Source organism: Mauremys reevesii, linkage group 10 (genome assembly GCF_016161935.1).
Source record: "Mauremys reevesii isolate NIE-2019 linkage group 10, ASM1616193v1, whole genome shotgun sequence".
Lineage (NCBI taxonomy): Eukaryota > Metazoa > Chordata > Testudines > Geoemydidae > Mauremys > Mauremys reevesii.
The window spans coordinates 43,493,922-43,514,233 of record NC_052632.1 but is presented as its reverse complement, the minus strand read 5'-3'; the positions used below and the strand labels follow the sequence as shown (position 1 = coordinate 43,514,233).

The window sequence follows — 20,312 nt, the reverse complement described above, 5'->3', positions numbered from 1 at the left end:
ACTTCAGCTACATTATTCGCGCAGCTGAAGTCGACATACTTAGAACTACTTACCGTGGTGTCTTCACTGTGGTAGGTCAACTGCTGATGCTCCCTCATCGACTCCACCTACACTTCTCGCTCCAGTGGAGTACCGGAGTCAAAGGGAGAGCTCTCGGTGGTCAATTTATCATGTCTTCACTAGACACGATTAATCGACCCCCACTGGATTGATTACTCCAGAGGTAAGTGTAGACATGCCTTTAGTTTTTCAAAGCTTTCCTTGAGGTCTCTACAATTCTTTAAACCATCCAAGGTAAGATTAAAATTCAGATACTTAATAAGCTGTGCTGGTAGCAGACAGCTATAAATCTTTCACAGCGGAAATCTATAAATAGTGGATCAATTTCCAAGCACAGCTTTGCATGTTATTCATTTCTAAAATAAAATATCCTTTAAGGTTCTATTTCTTCACTGAATTATTTTCCAATTCCCATGAAAGAAAGATGGCACATATTCAGACTAACTAACCTGGCACATTCATGTGAGAGTCATTCTCTATTATTATTTGCATTCCAGTAATGGTTTAAGGTGCCAGAGATCAGCAACCCCATTGTGCTTGTTGCTGTACAAACATCTCTTACATCTTGAAAAATTTACAATCTAAATAGACAAGACATACAAAAGGGGGGACAGAACCAGAGATGAAATGACTTGCCAAAAATAACACAGGGAGCAAGGGTGTGTTTTCACTGTAGAGGTAACTAAAGTAAGAACAGTAACACTGAAAAACAACACCCGGGCTGCACAAAGTTCACAGTTGACTCGTCATACTAACACAAGCTGCAGTCTATACCACCAACCACCCAGCCAACTCTAATTTAAAGCATCCACTATACTTAAGTTTTCCTGAGAATGGATGAGATTTGAGTTTAGAGGCAATGCTCAAGTTATAACACAAGTTTACTCTGCTGTGAAGATAAACCATGTGACAGAGCTGCAAATAGAAAGCAGGTCATCGAGTACAGTGACCTATACATTTAACCTCAACACCACTGAAATGGAGTTATTAGGTGACTTCTCCCTCCCCATGATTTCTGCTACAGAGTGACCATATATTGACAATATTAAAAGCTACTTTTTAAAGCCAATTAGCTTTTTTAAAATCTGGTTCCCCCGCCCCCCAACTTTTAGTTTACACAGCACAGTTAATGAGCCACTGTCTCAAACTGACCCGAGGCAAGACAGTGAGATTGGACAGAAAGGGAAAACACTTTGAAAAACTGCACACCTCTGGAACAGTGCAGGGAAGTCCTGGACGAAGAATGTGAGAACCTGGAACAAAGCATTCTGTCAACGAGATGGAACAATTTTCTAGAGAATATAAGGCAAACGCAGTCAGGCCATCTCTAGGGCACATTGCAAGGCGTTCCTCTTTGAGAAAGCCTTTCCACCATGAGTGATGATGACAAGGTGAATACTCCTTTTATTCCCAAACCCCATGCAACTCCTCTCTACCCAAAAAAACCTACCCTAAGCAGAATTTTGACCCCAAAAGGGAGAAGTGCCAGAGACTCCATGAAGTAAACTATAGACTTCACTCTTCCTTTAAAAAAAAAAAAAAAAGGAAAAGTGCTCAGATACTACAATGATGGGCAGCAGTATAAAACCATAAAACAAACTACAAATTTAACAAGCCTATCATACCACCATGCAACTCTACACAGATTAATTTTAATTATTCTCACGACATTCTTCTAGTTTCTCTTGGTAATAAAAATGGATATCTGCAAAAGCAGGAGACAAAATGTGTATTTAAACCAACAGAAACTTAGCTGAAAAAATGCTAAATTCTAAAGTTTATTTTGACAGTTTGCAATTAAAAGCGTAGAAAAGATGGCAGGGTGTAATTTTAACAATTTAAAGAATTCCCATATAAATTCTTACTGGTAGAAAAAACGGCTAGTAATAATAAACAAAATGTTTATGTATACATTAAAGTTAGTAAAAATAAAATCTGAATTCTAAATTCTGAATTCTAACTAAGCATGAAGTCTCAAAAAATTCTTTCCACTGACCATTTTCTGAACTCAAGAGGGAGTTATGAATTTTATTACTAAAGTATAATAAATGTTGACACTGTACCCAGTAATGGTTCTTAAAATGCATAAGTGACTTGCTGATCATAACTCCATTTGTGGGAATACATTCCTGTATTATGATAGTTATGATTATTTAACTTACATAGACAAAGTGAACACAGAATTGCATTACCTCTAATTCAGAAATAAAACTGTAAACTGCTAAGGCACAGAATTACTTTTTCTTACCATATTTCCTTATTATACTTTCCTTTTCATATTTTTTTCCAAGTTCTCCAGAAGAAAAAAATAAATTTTTTCTCCCTAATTAGAGGGTAAACTGGTTCCTTTTAAGTCAATCTAATGGAGACAAGTTTCTTACAGCAGCAGATTTTGGCATCTTTAATATCCGTCTCTTCATCTATTGTATGGAATTTTGGGACACCTACCAAATACCTATTACCCAAGAACTTAATTGACTAGCTCAAAGACAATATGAAAGTTAGAGGCTAGAGAGAGGATCCACTAGCAAAGTCCAGGACAACTCTTTGATAAGAAAACCAATGCTCCTATCTCTTACTCTAGTTTATACTGACTATTCTAACTTTCCCCTAATCTCCTTTTTTGCTGCCTCCAATTTTAATCATTTTCTTTTCTGCTGCTGCTTAGTGTTCCCAAACAGCAGTAGAAACTGACAAGAGACTTGCTGGTTATCCTGCTGCTATTCAGAATACCATGGGCAGCAACAGAAAAACAATGAAAGTCAAGACATTTTCACTCTGCAATTGCTTGGGAATGCTGCATACCTGGAGAGAACAGTACTGTATCAATATATTTTCTTCAATCATTAGGAACACCTGTAGTATTTAAATTTGAGTTTTTAGAGAAATTTTATTTAGCCCTCAAGAAGACTTTCCTACTAGTCAGGAGCAAGTATATTTTTCAAGCTCTATGTTAGGGAAGACAGTGTTCAAAGGGCTCAGCCTTTTTTTAAAATAACTCCGTGAATGTGAACTTCTGCTCCTGTTTCCTAATAACTTCCTGGATACTTTACAATTGTTTCCTCCCAGGAAGTTTATTCAATCTGTGCAGCTCCAATACTAACAATTCTTGTTGAGATAAGCTGTCCAAGAACATCAAAAGCACATTCCTAAAACTCAAACATTGACCTGTTTCTGGCTCAGCAACAATAGGGTTTTCATTTGGTCAAATGTCCCATTATAAGAAAGTAGAAGAATGAGCTGATACCGTACTGCCAAATGTCTCACTCAATTTTACTAATTCATCACACTGCAATACAGCCTCCATCAAGAGATTAAACAAAGTTGGGATACCGTTTTTAAAAAAAAAATCTGTTCTCCTCTAACAAATCTACAATATGTATGTGTGATAAGGAATTTCTCAAGTTAAGACAAAATTACCTAATAAATGATTCATTCTGCAGAGAAGCCTGTCAGGTTACAGCTACACTGCAGCTGGGAGGTACAATACCCAGCTCAGATAGAAGATATGTGCCAACTCTGAATGGGCTATCACCTAAAATTAGCCATGTTGCTATTGTGGCATGGGGAGCAGCTTGGGATAGCAGTCTGAATAAGTACCTAGGATCTCAAGACAGGTACGTACATGGGTGACTAGTGTGTGCTGCCGTGGCCACATCACTAATGTTAGGTGCTAGCTCAAGGAGAACCAGCACGTGTTCATCTACCCAAGCTGGGAACTACACCTCCCAGCTACCTTGTAGATGTACCCACAGATATCAAACAACTGATTGCCTCCATGATAAAGACAGAGTTGCAGCAGCTGCAAGTGCTTTTGGTCGATCACATTTCCTTTTGATACTTTTTACCTGTAATTCATCTAAATGTTTAAAATTCTAGTAGCTCCCTATCAAAAGCAGCTGGCCTTATTCTCTATGGAGATTTGGCATTGCACATTAAAAGACATGGTCTACAGGGTCAGACAAATGTCTAGTTAGACTAGAATTAGGGCCATTATATGGGTGGTCAAACAAACAAACAAAAAAATCAATCCTCCATTAATTTTTAATACTTAGAAGAAAATTATTCATACTTACCATTAAGCAAAAATTAAGAACCAAAAGTTGTTAATTGGAATACAAATCGAGACTTACTTTTATATCCAGAGCTTTACCTTTTGCCCTCCGTTTAAAGAAGAGGGGGGAGGGGGGAGCTGGCTTTTAATCATTTTGGTAACTTATTATTAGTTGCTACCAGTACCACAATTGACAAAACAATGGCAGGAAAACAATGCAGAGTTAAGTTTCTTGCAAACGTTAGGCAAAATTTGTGGCAAAATCCTTAAAATTTGGACAAAATAGTCTTTTATCTTCTCTCTGTATACATCAGCCTGATAATTAATAATTGCCTCTGGAAGAAGAGCACTTAGCATTTCTGTAGAGCTTTACATCTTCAAAGCACTGTACCAACATTAACTAATTAACAGTGATACAGAACTATCATATAAACCTAAGTTTTCAAGTAATGCAAATATGGCAGTTTCACCACCAATTTCCCAGGAGAATTCATGCAATGGGAAACATAGTGAATATGAAGATCAAAGATTAGTTACTTAAAATAGTATACATGTAGCATACATCAATAGAATATTCCATTGTTTACAATTACAGAACATTTTCAGGCAGGGGAAGAGCAACAAAATTAGTAATTTTTGAAAAAAAATTAGACATGAACACTACTCTAAATTACTCACAATCTGAAATCAGACAAGACAAACAACATTCCAAGAGAGAAAGTTCTTGGAAAATTGAGAAGGGAGAAGGCATTCCTGGAAGAAGTGGGCTTTAGTGAGAAAAAGAGCATTCTGTAGAAAGAAGACTATGCTAGGTCCAAAGTCTAGAATGTGAAAAAGAGTAATGGAACCTTCCTAGGTTGAGGGAGGGATAGCTCAGTGGTTTAAGCATTGGCCTACTAAACCCAAGGTTGTGAGCTCAATCCTTGAGGGGACCGTATAGGGATCTGGGGCAAAAATCTGTCTGGGGATTGGTCCTGCTTTGAGCAGCGGGTTGGACTAGATGACCTGCTGAGGTCCCTTCCCAACTCTGATAATCTAGGATTCTATAGCACTAATAATGACTAAGCAGAGGGCCAGTTGGGGATATTAGTGCCATAATTTTAAAACAAAAACTTAAATCAGTGGCAATATTCCTGATGATTGTATACCAGTGGTTCTCAAACTTTATTAGTGACCCCTTTCACATAGCAAGCCTCTGAGTGCATTTCCCCCCCTCCTTTATAAATTAAAAACACTTTTTCTATATTTAACATCATTATAAATGCTGGAGGCAAAGCAGGGTTAGGGATGGAGGTTGACAGCTCGCGACCCCCCATGTAATAACCTCACAACCCCCTGAGGGGTCCCAACCCCCAGTTTGAGAACCCCTGTTGTATACTTATGTTGTATCCTTTCCACTACCCTTCATTTCATTTGTACATTGTACTCCTTTCCCCCACCTTTAGCCTGATTTTAAGATAGTAATCTCTTTGGGGCAGGAATCCAGGCCTTATTTTGACTGTGCACTTAGCACACTTTGGGCATTAAAAACAAAATGTAAGGGGAGGAAGTTGATCAGAGTGATGGGTGGAGTGACATTAAATAAAGATATGGAAGGTTTGGACAAAGACACTGAGGTGAAGGGGATGAAACACAAGAAGCAAATACAAAAATTCAACATAATCATCAGTACATAATCATATGATCATCTTATCCTCATCTTCTCTCTACCTGTTTTTGATCCTCACTGGTTATGTCATGTCAAACTTAGGTTTATGCTTTTGAGGGCATGGCCTCTGACTTGTTCTCATAAGATGCAGACTTGCTCTTGTTCAGTGATCTTTTAGTTGCTCTCTAGGCTGCCTCAATTCTAGCTGTGAATGTCATGTCATAACTGGCATTTCACACAAATAACAATGCTGAACCTAGAAAAGATGACGACATTCACCTGAATTGTCTCTGACTTTTCAATAATGTGTGATCGCCTGACAACTACTCAAGGTGTACACTGCATGCACAGAAATTTCAAGCATGAATCCAGAATCCTAAGTGGGGTCTCTCTTCTTTTGCCTATGGGGTTTGGTCCTTAAGGGAGAAGCACTGTTGTCCAGAAATTGGTTTGCTTTCCCACTCAGTATATGGGTATATCAGCCCAAATTCTCAGCTAAACTAGGAGAAGATACGAAGTCCATGATCTAAAGTGGATCACGGATGATAGATCTCTTCATATTCAAATAATTTTTGACATCAGGGTGCACCAATACAGACTTATATGAGAAGAGAACCCCTCTTTTAGATCTACGTTTTTTCCCCTCTTCCAATGCTGACGTTTGGACTTCTATGGCAATTAAGGAGAATACGTCCTTCTTGAAGTAATTTTACTGGTAAGGTACACCAAATCCTCATGGTACCCTTAGATGACGACTAGTCCTATTCAGAAATCCATTAATGACCATCCTCAGCTACCTCAGACCCAGCAGAAGTCCTTAGGAAACAAAATCCCTCCAAGAAAAGGGGAGCCACAGCAAAGAATCAAGGAGATAATGATGAAATAACCAGCCCCCACAGCTAGGGGAAAAATCAATAAAATATGTCCTTTACAGAGTAGGAACAAACAACAACTGCAGCTCCTTCTGTAGAGGCAGCTATCTAGTGACAATCTACCCATGCTGATACCAGAGCACTAAGGTTTACAAAATGAAAATGAAGTTGACTGCTTTCAATTTCTGGCAAGTGACTGGATTACCTATCGAGAGGCAATACCAACCACACACTCAGAGAAGAGGAGATATTTTGTGATGGATGCGTAAGTTTTTAGGCTCCCTATTGCTTATGTAACCAATATTGAGTTCCCAACTTGATTGGATCTCATGAAAGAGCCTAAATGTGGGTCAGCAGGAAAGCAATTCTGTTGGTTTCAGAATGACTTGAACTGGTTTGCTTGCAGCCAAAAACTTGTAAAAGATTTTTACACTTCAAACCAGCTTGATTATTACATTTCAAGCTGGTCTTTGTTTCTAAAGCAATTGTCTTGTGTACAATACATATACCACAAACTGACATCATTAATGGTGCATGTAGAAATCTTAGAAAGGAAACTAGGCAAGGAGCCTTCTGCTAAAGAAAGCAAGTTTGTTTCAGATGATGTTTTACAATGATTTGGAGTAGTGTTTGTGTCTTTAAATGCGTCTTCAAGAACGTAAAAAGAATCCTTAGTTTCTCTAGAACACTGACTGTTTTGTTTGAAGCTGCCAAAAGCTACAAACCAAGATCAAACTTTTTCCCTAAAAGTATACAGTATAGCTCAGTTCACACAAGCTTCCTTGTAACTGCTAGTTTATGCTCTCTCTTCTGTGAAACAAACCTTTATGTCTCCACAGTGGAAAAAACCACTGGTATATATCCTTTTCAAGATGTATGTAGCCAATTAAATTGTAAAATAATATCTGTTTGAAAGTTTGGCTCAAAGAAGCAATACATTCTTAAAATGGGATCAGTGCCAAAAAAGGTCACCTTACACTTTAGGGTCACCAAGACCATTCAGTTTTGGAATCTGGCATTTTGTTTCTAATTTAAATTAAAAACCAGAGGTTGGAAGGATTAAATATTATGCATATTATATATGCACACAGCTCTTCCTCAATGGTAAAACAAACCTAGATGCAAAAACAATAATTCAGGAGTTTGTTGTGATTTTACAAGTTATTCAGAAAGAGGCAGAGAAATGACAGCTGGATTGGGCTTTGTAACTTTTCTTCCCCAAAACAGTTCTTAAATCTTACAGCTTTACGAGGATACTAAGGCATGTGTGTTCATGACAATGGACACAGTTCAGTGAATGGTGGGACTTTCCATTCCCCCCTCGAATGGACCAAGACACTTTGTCAAAGATACCTCTTTATACCCTGATACAAATAAGTTATGTACTGCCCCTCTGACTTAGTTACTGCCCCCTGACGTGGCTAGTTATTACCCATCTTCTTCTACATACTGGCTTGATTAAAACATTTTTATTTATTACATTGTTATTCTGACCTTATCTTTTAGGAGAGGTCAGTGTGTTCCTGTTATCCTTTGGGACTGTTTTTGTACCATCCTTGATATTAGGATATTTTGGTACCACTGTTCTGGAATGTGTTTGCATGAGTACTTTGTACCTAGTACTTCTTAGGAATGTGTGTCTTTGCAATATTAGCCCTGTTTTTGCCAGATTCTGTGAACTTGCAAGCAAGCAGAGCATGACGTTTGCTTACAGCTTGACTTTTGCTAACTTTGCTTTATATTAGCAAAGCTTGCTTACTATTTTAGCTCAGGACTCATACCAGGCCTTTTATACAAGGGCTTATATTTTAGGCTGTCTTCCTATTACAGCAAGCACTATTAACCTTGCAAAACACTCATGATAAAGCTATTCACCATAATTAGTGTTTTCATGACAATTGTTCCTTATAAAATTTGTCCAACCATATTCATCTTATTTTCTTCCAAATTTGCAAAAAGAGAAATCCATTGGTCTTCTCATATGCATGTGATGTTTTAAATTCACTGGTGGCTTACTAACTCAACATTTTACATTATAAAAGGGTCAGAAAAATCAAGCTTTGAACAATGCCACTCTAAGTAGAGTATCAGATATTGACAGGAATAATGCAGATGTCACTTTGTATATTCAAAGTTATATGGTTGGACTAATATATTTAAAAGGTACAGTATATGATATCAAAATAATCCTTATAGTTATTCTACTATAACCAAGTAATTCTAAAAGCATTACATTTATTAATTTAATATTAGCCACCTGTTCAAGTGCTCACTTCCACTTCACAATCCACCAGATTGATCCCTGTAGCCATGGTAATGCACTCTCCTACCCATTTTTCCTTAGTTGAGAAACGTCCCACTTGGTGAAATCCTAGGGTAGCCCACTTTCTAATGGTACAAAACCGAACACCCTTGCCCTATCCCCTGCCAAGCCCCTTCCCTGAAGTCCCACCCCCCACCCACTCCATTCCCCCTCCCTCCGTCACTTGCTCTCCCCTACCCTCACTCACTTTCATTAGGCTGGAGCAGAGGGGATTTGGGTGCGGGAGGGGGTAAGAGCTCCAGCTGGGGGTGTGGGCTCTGGGGTGGAGCCAGGGATGAGGAGTTTGGGGTGCAGGAGGGAACTTCAGTCTGGAGCCAAGGGGTTTGGAATGCAGGAGTGGGCTCAGGGCTCGGGCAGGGGGTTGGGGTGTGGACTCCAGCTGGGGGTGGGGCAGAAGATGAGGGGTTTGGGGTATAGATGGGGTTGCAGGGTACAGGCTCCGGGAAAGAGTCTGGGTGCCAGAAGGGGCTCAGGGCTGGGGGAGGGTGTTGGGGTGTGGGAGGGGGTGCATGATCCAGGAGGGGATTCTGACATGGGGTCAGGGGTTGGAGTGCAGGAGGGGGTTCGGGCTCCAGCTGGGCAGCGCTTACCTCAGGTGGCTCCTGGTCGGCAGCGCAATGGGGATAAGGCAGGCTCCCTGCCTGCCCTGACTCTGTGAAGCTCCTGGAAGGAGCCGGCACGTCCGGCTCCATGCCTGCAGGCGCAGCCAGGCAGCTCCCAGCCCACAGGCCCTGCCCCCCCCCCGCAGCTCCCATTAGACACAGTTTCCGGCCAATAGGAACTGCAGAGCTGATGCTCAGGGCAGGGGCAGCACACGGAGCTTCCTTGATCGCCACTGCACCTAGGAGCCGTACATGTTGGCCACTTCCGTGAGCCGCAGGGAGCTTGCCTTAGCCAGGCTGCACCACCAACCAGACTTTTAATGGCCCCGTCGGCGGTGCTGTCCCTTTTCGACTAGGTGTTCCGGTCGAAAACCAGATACCCGGCAACCCTATGTAATCCAGGGAAAAATACGGAAAATATGATTTGCTATTTCAGCAAATTTATTCTCAGTTGATATAGTCTAAGTTTCTTAAAGTACTCAATTCACACAACAAGCATTTAATGTTTATATTGCCCATATTAACCTACTGCACTTAATGTTCTGGGTTCCGTATGTTTTGAAGAGAAAAAGCATATAGCGTCAACACACAGCCTACAGCAGACATAGCTCCTCTGGCTGCTCCACAGAAACGTGCAATATTTAAAAAATGTTTAAGACTAATATTTTAACTCTTCAGCCTTACACATTACAGAAAGTGAATTTTCAGATTGATGCATGTAGCTTTGGTTAAAATTTCACTCGGCCTAACATATTTGTCAAATGCCCTTCTGTTGCTCTCCCTAGGGAATTGAATTTATTCTCTTCCTAATGCATGTTTTGTTTTCCAAGATATAGAACTCAATGTTTGTTTATATTAATGTATATATTTACATAGCTGCTTCTTCCCTACAAATACATTTCCAGTAGCATTGATTAAAAGCAGAAATGTGCAGCCTCGAAACACTGCTATGACAGAATTTTTTTTAGCTTTGTCTTTGATATCGTGCCACATTTGAAGTAATATTGTTTGATTTCTTATGCATTTCCAAATTTAAACCTTTCAGAACTGAACATAGTTATAACCAAGTAATTTAGATGCAAATATTAGCCAAAAACTGAGATTACGAGGTATTGGAGGGGCTGGTGGAGAAGAGAAGTAAATCACTTCAGGTATACAGTAATTCGTTGTAATCCAGGCCCTCAGTGTTCAGGTCTACCAAAAGAAAATCAATTTCTCGGGCAAATAAAACTGCATAAATTTAGCTTCCTGCTATTAGAACTTCATAAGAGCAGTGCACTATATCATGTGTAAATTACTTCTTCTCATCCTAAGGAAAAAAAATCTGCTCAGCTACAACCACTTCTGTTCCGATACACAGGACTATTACAGCTCTTCTCCAATCACAGTCTAAACCTTACTGCTATTGACGGCTAACAGCTTTCACCAGCCCCCTACTGAGGGCCTCAAACATTCCTCTGCTCTGTCAGGCAATGAAAATATCAGCAACAGGATTAGAGCAACCCTATTAAGCAAAGACTTGTTCAGTAACATGCAAAACAAAAAGTAAAAAACCCCAGGTGCTTTTTTGGGTATACCACACTTATTTGTCACTCCAAATTACAATCATCCAAATCTGTTTGAAAATTAACTTACCATAAATAGACTCAATAACCAACAAAAATAAAAGTAGACCTGAGAAATGTGTGTTTATAAATACCTTATTGGCCATTAAAAGGCACTGATCAAATTAACTAAGGTATAGAAAAGAGTACTCTCAAAATGAAGGGTTTTATGCTAAAATTTAAGAGGGAAAGAAAAGTGCACCCAAAAAAAAAAAAAAAAAAAAGCAAAAAGCACAACAGGATTTTTCTTACCATTTCTGATCTCACTACACCCCTGACCACCAATTCACTGTTACTCCTACTTCATACCAGGGAGTGGTGAAGAGCTGACCAGAAGCATTCAAATAGGGAACAGTACAAAAAACAAAAAAACCCCACACAACTCCTCCTCCTCCTCCCCTCCTCCCCCCACACAGAAAATGGAAATTCTAATTTTTTAAAAACAAGAAAGGGGGACAAGAGACACTTGAGAGGAGCTGGAAGCACTCAAAATTAAAAAATATCTTTGGGAAAGAAGAAGATGGAAAATAATAAGGCAGGTAACAGGCTTTGTATTATAATACACAATACATTCAGAAGTTTTTCTTGGGCAACTTGGCAAATGTAAAAATCACCAGAATGGCCAAATCACCACCACTATATATTTTTTTAAATAATTCTATCACATCTTCTAGCCTAGACTTTAGGCTGTTTTCTCAGACAACAGGCAAGTCAGGCATTCCAAGCGCCAGTTCTTTTTTTTTGCCAAACATCTTAAATAAGAATACAATTTAAAGGGGGTTCATTTCTACAAGTAGGTGACAAGGACGGTGGCTGCAGCTCTTTCATAATTAGAATAAGATTATTAGATTGTAAAAAAAAACACATTCAAGGATGCATGAAAAGCTAATTACTGTCATCACCGTTAAATCAACTCTTTGGAAACCTGAATATTAACACTTAGGCCTTGGCTACACTGGCGCTTTAAAGCACTGCAAGTTTCTCGCTCAGGAGTGTGAAAAAAACACCCCCCTGAGCGCTGCAAGATACAGCGCTGTAAAATGCCAGTGTAAACAGCTCCCAGCACTGCAAGCTAATCCCCACAGGGAGGTGGAGTACGTGCAGCGCTGGGAGAGCTCTCTCCCAGTGCTGGCGCTGCGGCCACACTCACACTTCAAAGCGCTGCCGCGGCAGCGCTCCCGCAGCAGTGCTTTGAAGTTTCGAGTGTAGCCAAGCCCTTAGGCCCTGATCCTGCATCTAACCTGAAGGTGGCCACATCAACGTCAGTGCAGAAGCTCATCTTCAATAGGACTCCCTGCAAGCTCAGCAGTCTGCCTCTGAAGAGTCAGCTGCAGCACTGGGGCATTAAGATATCAACTGTATGTTTGTTTCTGTAGATTTATATGGCTAAATGTTGCTTCTGTAGAATATATATCAATCTGTTTATATTTGTGCACAATACCTAACAAACATCTTACAACTACTTTATATGACAAACAGGTAAAAAGTGATTTAGCCACTGAATAAGGGCAAGGTGTAGATGACTTTTTATGCAAGTATGTTTAAAAACATTACAACCATGATGAAAATCCAAAAACCAGAAATGCAGATATGTTGGCACATTATTGTACCTATTCAAATACATATTTTATACATTTATGTCTTCCCTTGCTTTGTGTCAACATTATGCATTTTGTGTACTATTTTTCTTTCATAGAATCATAGAATATCAGGGTTGGAAGGGACCTCAGGAGGTCATCTAGTCCAAACCCCTGCTCAAAGCAGGGCCAATTACCAACTAAATCATCCCAGCCAGGGCTCTGTAAAGCCTGACCTTGAAAACCTCTAAGGAAGGAGATTCCACCACCTCCCTAGGGAACCCATTCCAGTGCTTCACCACCCTCCTAGTGAAAAAGTTTTTCCTAATATCCAACCTAAACCTCCCCCACTGCAACTTGAGACCATTACTCCTTGTTCTGTCAGCTGGTACCACTGAGAACAGTCTAGATCCATCCTCTTTGGAACCCCCTTTCAGGTAGTTGAAAGCAGCTATCAAATCCCCCCTCATTCTTCTCTTCTGCAGACTAAACGATCCCAGTTCCCTCAGCCTCTCCTCATAAGTCATGTGCTCCAGCCCCTTAATCATTTTTGTTGCCCTTCACTGGACTCTTTCCAATTTTTCCACATCCTTCTTGTAGTGTGGGGCCCAAAACTGGACACACTACTCCAGATGAGGCCTCCCCAATGTCGAATAGAGGGGAATGATCACATCCCTCAACCTGCTGGCAATGCCCCTACTTATACAGTCCAAAATGCCATTAGCCAAAAGGGCACACTGTTGACTCATATCCAGCTTCTCGTCCACTGTAACCCCTAGGTCCTTTTCTGCAGAACTGCTTCCTAGCCATTCGGTCCCTAGTCTGTAACAGTGAATGGGATTCTTCCAGCCTAAATGCAGGACTCTGTCTGCACTTGTCCTTGTTGAACCTCATCAGGTTTCTTTTGGCCCAATTCTCTAATTTGTCTAGATCCCTCTGTATCCTTTACCTTTAAAAAAGGTAAAAAAAAATTATATTATATATATGTTGTTGAGTCTCTCAATGTTAAACAACATTAATTTTGATCACTAGTACTAGAGAGATACCAGTCTGAAAATAGAGGTTTCTGATAAAAATACTGGCATGCATTTTAAATGCACTGCTAGAACACTAGTTTTCCCATTTTTATTTTAAATTGTTTATTTTAAATTGAAGATACTCAATACAAGGATTATTTTTCACATTTCAAAAATGAAGCTGTTTTAATTTATTTTCCTGTGGCACCTTATAGACTAACAGACGTTTTGCAGCATGAGCTTTCGTGGGTGAATACCCACATCTTCGGATGCAAGCAGTTCACCCACGAAAGCTCATGCTGCAAAACGTCTGTTAGTCTATAAGGTGCCACAGGATTCTTTGCTGCTTCTACAGAACCAGACTAACACGGCTCCCCTCTGATACTTAATTTATTTTATATTTCTAAAAAATGATTATGCAGTTTCAGAAAGTGTGGTTATGCATTATATTAGAATGACCTATGGAATAAAGCCATGTTTCCAACTCTTAGGACCTGTTGCTTTAGGAACCATAAAGCTTGATTTAAAATGATTGTTCTAGTGACTAGAGCAGTTCTTTAAGTTCTCCATGCAACCGAGGGTCTCTTGTTTTCCTTTACTAACTAAATCCAACAGGGTCAAATAGTGATGCCAAGAGAAAGCTTTAGATTAGTTTCTAATCATAAATTAGGCCCTTTTTTAAAACAGTAGATTATTAGAAATAGAGACTGTTGAAAGGGCCAGGAGCACTTGGAAATGGAAATACAAAATTAACCCAACCCTACAAATACAGCTCTGTGTTTACAGACAAAAACTATCATACATTTGACTGCAGCTCATGATATAAATGGAATTATTCAAAGGTGACCTATTCCTCCCTCCACGCCACAACCCACAATTCTAATTTCTTTAAATGTAACAGAGAAAGAAATGATTCTCTGCACAACTCACTGTATATAGCACTTCACAGACCAAGTAAAGGACAGATTCCCTGGCCACAACATCTTACAATCTCAGTCAAGTGACATAAACCAAGATGCTTTGTAAGAAAACTTTATGGAGCTTTTCAAAATCCCTAGATCACTGTGCATATCCTGAAACCCAATGCTTAACTAAATGCTAACAATTGTTTAGTCTTCACTTGGGACAGAGAATTAATCTGATATTAGGGAAGGAAGAGGGAAAAGTAGAGAAAGAAAAGGGAAATTAGTTTGTTTTTCATTCATATCTTATGCATTGCATCCAATAAGAGACTTCCATAATATTAGTATATTAGCATATTGTAGTAAGATGAGGCCCCGAAACATAAACCCTTGTAACAGAGGCCCGGTATGAGACCTTAGTTCAGGCCTTAAGTAATGGTCAAGACTTTGTTAACATAAAGCAAAGTTAAACTGTGAGCCAGGGGCAGGCCCTGCTCACAGAAGCTAAGAAAAAAGCTGATGTTGCACATATACACATATCTAAAAGGTAGTAAGCACTAGTAAGATAAACGTGCCAGGATGGCACCAGAACATTCCCGTACCAACACATTCCACACAGATAATAAGGAACATGCTGACCCATCCTAAAGACAGGGTCAAAAGGATAATATGATGGATAGAGTTGTTTTGTTCGAACCAACATGTACAAGGTGAGAGGCGGCACCCTAACACGTAGAGGGGTTGTACTTCTCTTGTACATGTAGAGGGGTTGTCAGGAGTGATGCATAACTTGTTTGTACCTGTGTATAAGAATGAACCCGAGGGGTTGCCTTGGTCTGGCCTAGGGGGCAGTGGAGAATCCCACCACTGACTGAGCTGGTCCATTGTCAGGGGGCACATATTTGTAGTATGTCCTGTAGGGTCTGTGGGAAACTATTACTGTGCTTCATTTGACAATAAACCGGGCCGGGTGCCTTCAGAGTCTGTGGTCATTGGGGAGGTTCTCTTGTGGTCTGCTGTGTCAGCTATCTGTAGAGCCAGGTCAGCACACAGAGGGAAAACACACACACACACACGACTTATCATCGAACAGAGCAGAGCACCATACCAATGACATCTGACAACAGATATTAAGCTGATAATCAGATATAAACTCTAGATCACAGGTCCCCCCAAACCTGTGCATAGCATTGACCTCTTAAATCTGTCTTACAGACATCACCACCACTTCCTCTTCATGAGCATTTCCTTATTAGCTAAAATGCATTGCATGACAAAGTATCTTAATCTGATTGATCTTAAAACAATGTTACATATGACCAGGCAGCGCTCCGCATACCACCGCTTGAGAACAGCTACTATACCATAAATCTTTGTAAGCAGATTCTTTGAGTAAAATCCTGGTTCTTTGAAATCAATGTGAATTCAGAGAATATTCAATATTCAGAGAACCTAGTTCTAGGCGAGCACCCACTTCATCGGATGCATCCGACGAAGTGGGTATTCACCCACAAAAGCTCATGCTCCCAAACGTCTGTTAGTCTATAAGGTGCCACAAGACTCTTTGCTGCTTTTACAGATCCAGACTCACACGGCTACCCCTCTGATACTAGTTCTAGGCAAGAAATCTTCCTGACTTTCAGGCAAACTGTCTGTATAGATCACCTGTATAAGAAACCAGCAAACAAAAGCAATTCCCAGGATGACAACTGCAGAATACTACAAGAAAGACTGGAGGAGGTCCCTTCCCAAAACAAGCATCTGATCATTTTCAACAGAACAAAGCTAATTGGCAATAACTGTATACTCACACTGAATATACAAGACAATACCACTTTACCACGCCACAGTACCTTTGGTAGCAGTTAAAAAAAATATTTAAAAAAAAACCCCACACACGCGCGCGCGCACACACACACACACCAGGAGAGGTAAGTCATCCCCCTCATGCTACTGGAAACAGAGGGTATAAGAGACCCACCCTAACCATCCCTCAGCTCCTTTCAATTTCCACAGAACCACACTTGTAAAGTTTGCCATACAGGGAGCAGCATAGTCTAATCTTGTTCTCTACCCACTAGAAATCAGGTTCTATACCCAACTCTGACACTGTTTCTCATTTTGGTCACGTCACTTTACCTGTGGTTCAGTTTCCCCAACTGTAAAACTGAGATAATAACCAGGCAATAACCGTACAATTAAGATTAAGATATTTTAATGCATGCTGTCTCAGATTAGCTGCAACTGAATTTTAAAAAGAGATTGATTGTTTTTCTAACACTCCCCAACTAGGTCATCACTAGGCCTCCAGTCCACAAAACAGAAGTGCTCGAACACAAGTGAGTAAGAGGTGTTGGGAGGGAGCAGCGGGATAACAGGGGGAGCTGGGAGGAAGATTGGGGCAGTAGGGTAGCCAGGGGAGGTTCAGAAGAGCAGGGGTTGACTCTCTGCAGAGCCCATACTGTCCCTCTCAAACCTGTGACTGACTCTTGCTCCCTGCAGGGGGTGCTCCACTGTCCAGGCAGCTCTTCTACCCATCTCCTGACATAGCTCATGCTGTCCTGACCACAACACCACCAGCTTCCTCCATGCTGACCCACCACCAAGTACCCCCTGTTGGCTCAGAGGATACTATGCAGTTGGGGTTGGAAAAGAAGCCGTCTGACCCAGGATTGACAGAAGTACTGGAATGCCATTCTGGCTCCCCACCAAAAAAACTGCTGTAATGGCATTCACGAGCATTCTGGCATGATTTGAGTGCTAAGTGTCAATACAGGATTGAGTTAAGTTTGCTTGGGTGCCTTACATGTGTGTTTGGATTTCTTGTACAACCTGAAAACACATGGAGTTGAAATTCAATTCTGAATTTCCTTGGTTTGTAATGATTGTTGCAAATATTTTTTTCAAGTGTAATGTTTTCAACCCATAAATTACTAGAGTCAGCCTAACTTCAATACCTGGAAAGATACTAGAAGCAGCTATCAATCTGTAAGTATCTAAAGAAGAATAGGATTATAGAGACTAGCCAACATGGATGTGTCAAGAATAAATCAAGCCAAATCTACTTAATTTCATTCTTTGACAAGGTAACTGGCCTAGTGGATAGGGAGAAGTAGTAGATGTGACATATCTTGATTTTAATAAGGCTTTTGACACAGTCCTGACATGACATTCTCATATGCAAACTGGGGAAATGTGGTCTAGATGAAATTACTATAAGGTGGCTGCACAACTGATTGAAAAATCCATACTCAAAGACGAAATATCAATGGTTTGGTGTCAAATAGCGGATGTACCGAATGGTGTCCCACAGGGGTCAGTCCTAGGTCTGGTACTATTGAATATTTTTATGAATGACTTGGATAATGGAGTGGAGAGTATGGTTATAAAACTTACAGATGACACCAAGCTGGGAGGGATTGCAAGCACTTTGGAGGACAGGATTAGAATTCAAAATAAACTTGATAAATTGAAGAATTGGACTCAAATCAACAAAATGAAAAACAATAAGAAGCAAGTGCAAAGTAATCTAGGAAGGAAAAAATCAAACGCACAACTAAAAAATGGGAAATAACTGGCTAGATGGTAGTACTGTTGAAAAGGATCTGGGGGTTACAGTTGTTCACAAATTAAATAGGATTCAACAATACTATGCAGTTGTAAAAAAAGCTAATATTCTTGGGAATACTAACAGTAATGCTATATGTAAGATATAGGCAGTAACTGTCTTATACGCTTGAGAGGCCTCAGCTAGAATATGGTGTCCTATTCTGGGTGCCACACTTTAGGAAAGATGTGGACAAATTGGAGAGAGTCCCAAGGAGTGTAACAAAAAATTATAAATAGGTTTAGAAAACCTGATGTACATGGAAAGGTTAAAAAACTGGACATGTTTAGTCTTGAGAAAAGATGACTTGGTGGGACCGGATAGCAGTCTTCAATATGTGAGGAGCTTTTATAAAGAGGACAGTGATCAATAGTTCTCCATGTCCACTGGAGGGAGGACAAGAAGCAATCAGCTTAATCTGCAGCAAAGAAGATTTAGATTAGATATTAGGAAAACTTTTTAAACATAATAGTAGTTAACCTCTGGAATATAATCCCAAGGAAGGTTATAGAATCCCCATCACTGGAGATTTATCAAGAACAGTTTAGACAAATGTCTGTCAGGGATTGTCATAGGTCTCACCCCCACTTGGAGCTGTTGGGTTCTAATATGGGGACCTGCATGGAGTTTAGATCTGGTGAAAGCTGCCACCACCCAATAATGTACGTGTATTGGGACACAGTCCTTTCCCAAAATCCTTGGGGATCCCAAGAGCCCCAAATCCATGGAGTTCTTACACCCAGGAGAAATAAACCATTCCCCCCTGCTTCCTCCCCCCTCCCTTTTCCTAGGAGAGATACCGGGATCCACTACAGAGGGATGCTTCCCTCCTCCCCTTTCCCTGAGAATCCACCCAAGGAAAGATCAACCAAGTCCTTTACAGAAAAGATTTATTAAAGACTAAAAAGAAAGTAACTGTCTCTGTAACCAAGATGGAACAATACACAGGGTCTAAACTTATCAATCTCTGGAGAGAATTCCCCCTCCTTTCTTTCTTAGTAAAAGCAATAACAGAACAGAATTAAAGAAATTCTACTGCAAACACTGAATTGCAAATACAAAAATAAAAGTATAAGAATACTAGTTCCTTGCTAATACTCACTAGCTTGAATAGAAGAATTTATTGCAGAAACCTGGGAGGACTTAATTAAGATGTCTGGACTCCCTCAACTCCCAAGAGAGACTCTCTAAAAAACAAAAAACAGGAAAAAAAAAACTTCCCTCCACAGGGATTTGAAAATATCTTGTCCCTCATTGGTCCTCTGGTCAGGTGTCCACAGATACTGCTTGTTAACCCTTTACAGGTAGAAAAAAAACCTTAACCCTTAACTGTTTATGACAGGGATGGTCTAGGTTTACTTGGTGCTGCCTCAGCACCGGTGCTGGACTGACTTCTCAAGGTCTCTTCTAGCCCTACATTTCTAAGATTCTATACTTCCAACATTATCTACAAGGTAAGGTAATTTCTACCACCTTGGATTTTCCTTTTTAATGTTTTTTTAAAATACATGAACATAAGTCAAGAAATCCAAACAGAATGCTATCATGCAATACCTCTAATGAGCTAAAGTCATTAAATAAAATTTAAAATAAAAATGATTTAAGGTTAAGGCCAAATAGACCAGTTCACTCAGGTTGTTTTGTACTACTAAAGAGCAGCACAAAGCATCCAAAGCAGGCTGGTGAATCTGGCCATTAATTTCCTAGCATGTGGCCAAAGAATTTTTAAGAGAAGCGACATCTGAGGGCCAAATAATCTACCAATGACAACTTTTGCACATGTGAAGTCCCCCCCACACACACACACCCCTCACTGTGCCACTGATTCATTTCAACCATGCAAATTGACTGGAATCTAAGGGTGATCTCACAATGGCCCCACTGAGCTTGAGCTATTGACATGGCCTTGTAGATTAATCTATAACAGCAGTTCTCAAATAGTTCGTGGCGATCCCATTTTAATGGGATCGCCAGGGCTGACATTAGACTTGCTGGGGTCCGGGGTCAAAGCAGAAGCCCAAGCCCCACCGCCCTGGTGGTGTTGGGC

The 20,312-nt window shown here is 40.2% G+C and overlaps 1 protein-coding gene and 1 long non-coding RNA gene across 11 annotated transcripts in view; one reads left to right on the top strand and one right to left on the bottom strand.

The window, feature by feature from the left end:
* The window catches only part of NEO1 (neogenin 1), a 498,809-nt gene that overhangs the window by 439,079 nt on the left and 39,418 nt on the right, over positions 1–20,312 (bottom strand). The gene's annotated exons all lie outside the window — the stretch shown is intronic.
* Positions 36–17,451, top strand: LOC120373504. Its single transcript, XR_005585560.1, has 3 exons — positions 36–223; positions 16,951–16,997; positions 17,161–17,451. It is a non-coding gene; the product is annotated as an uncharacterized LOC120373504 (long non-coding RNA).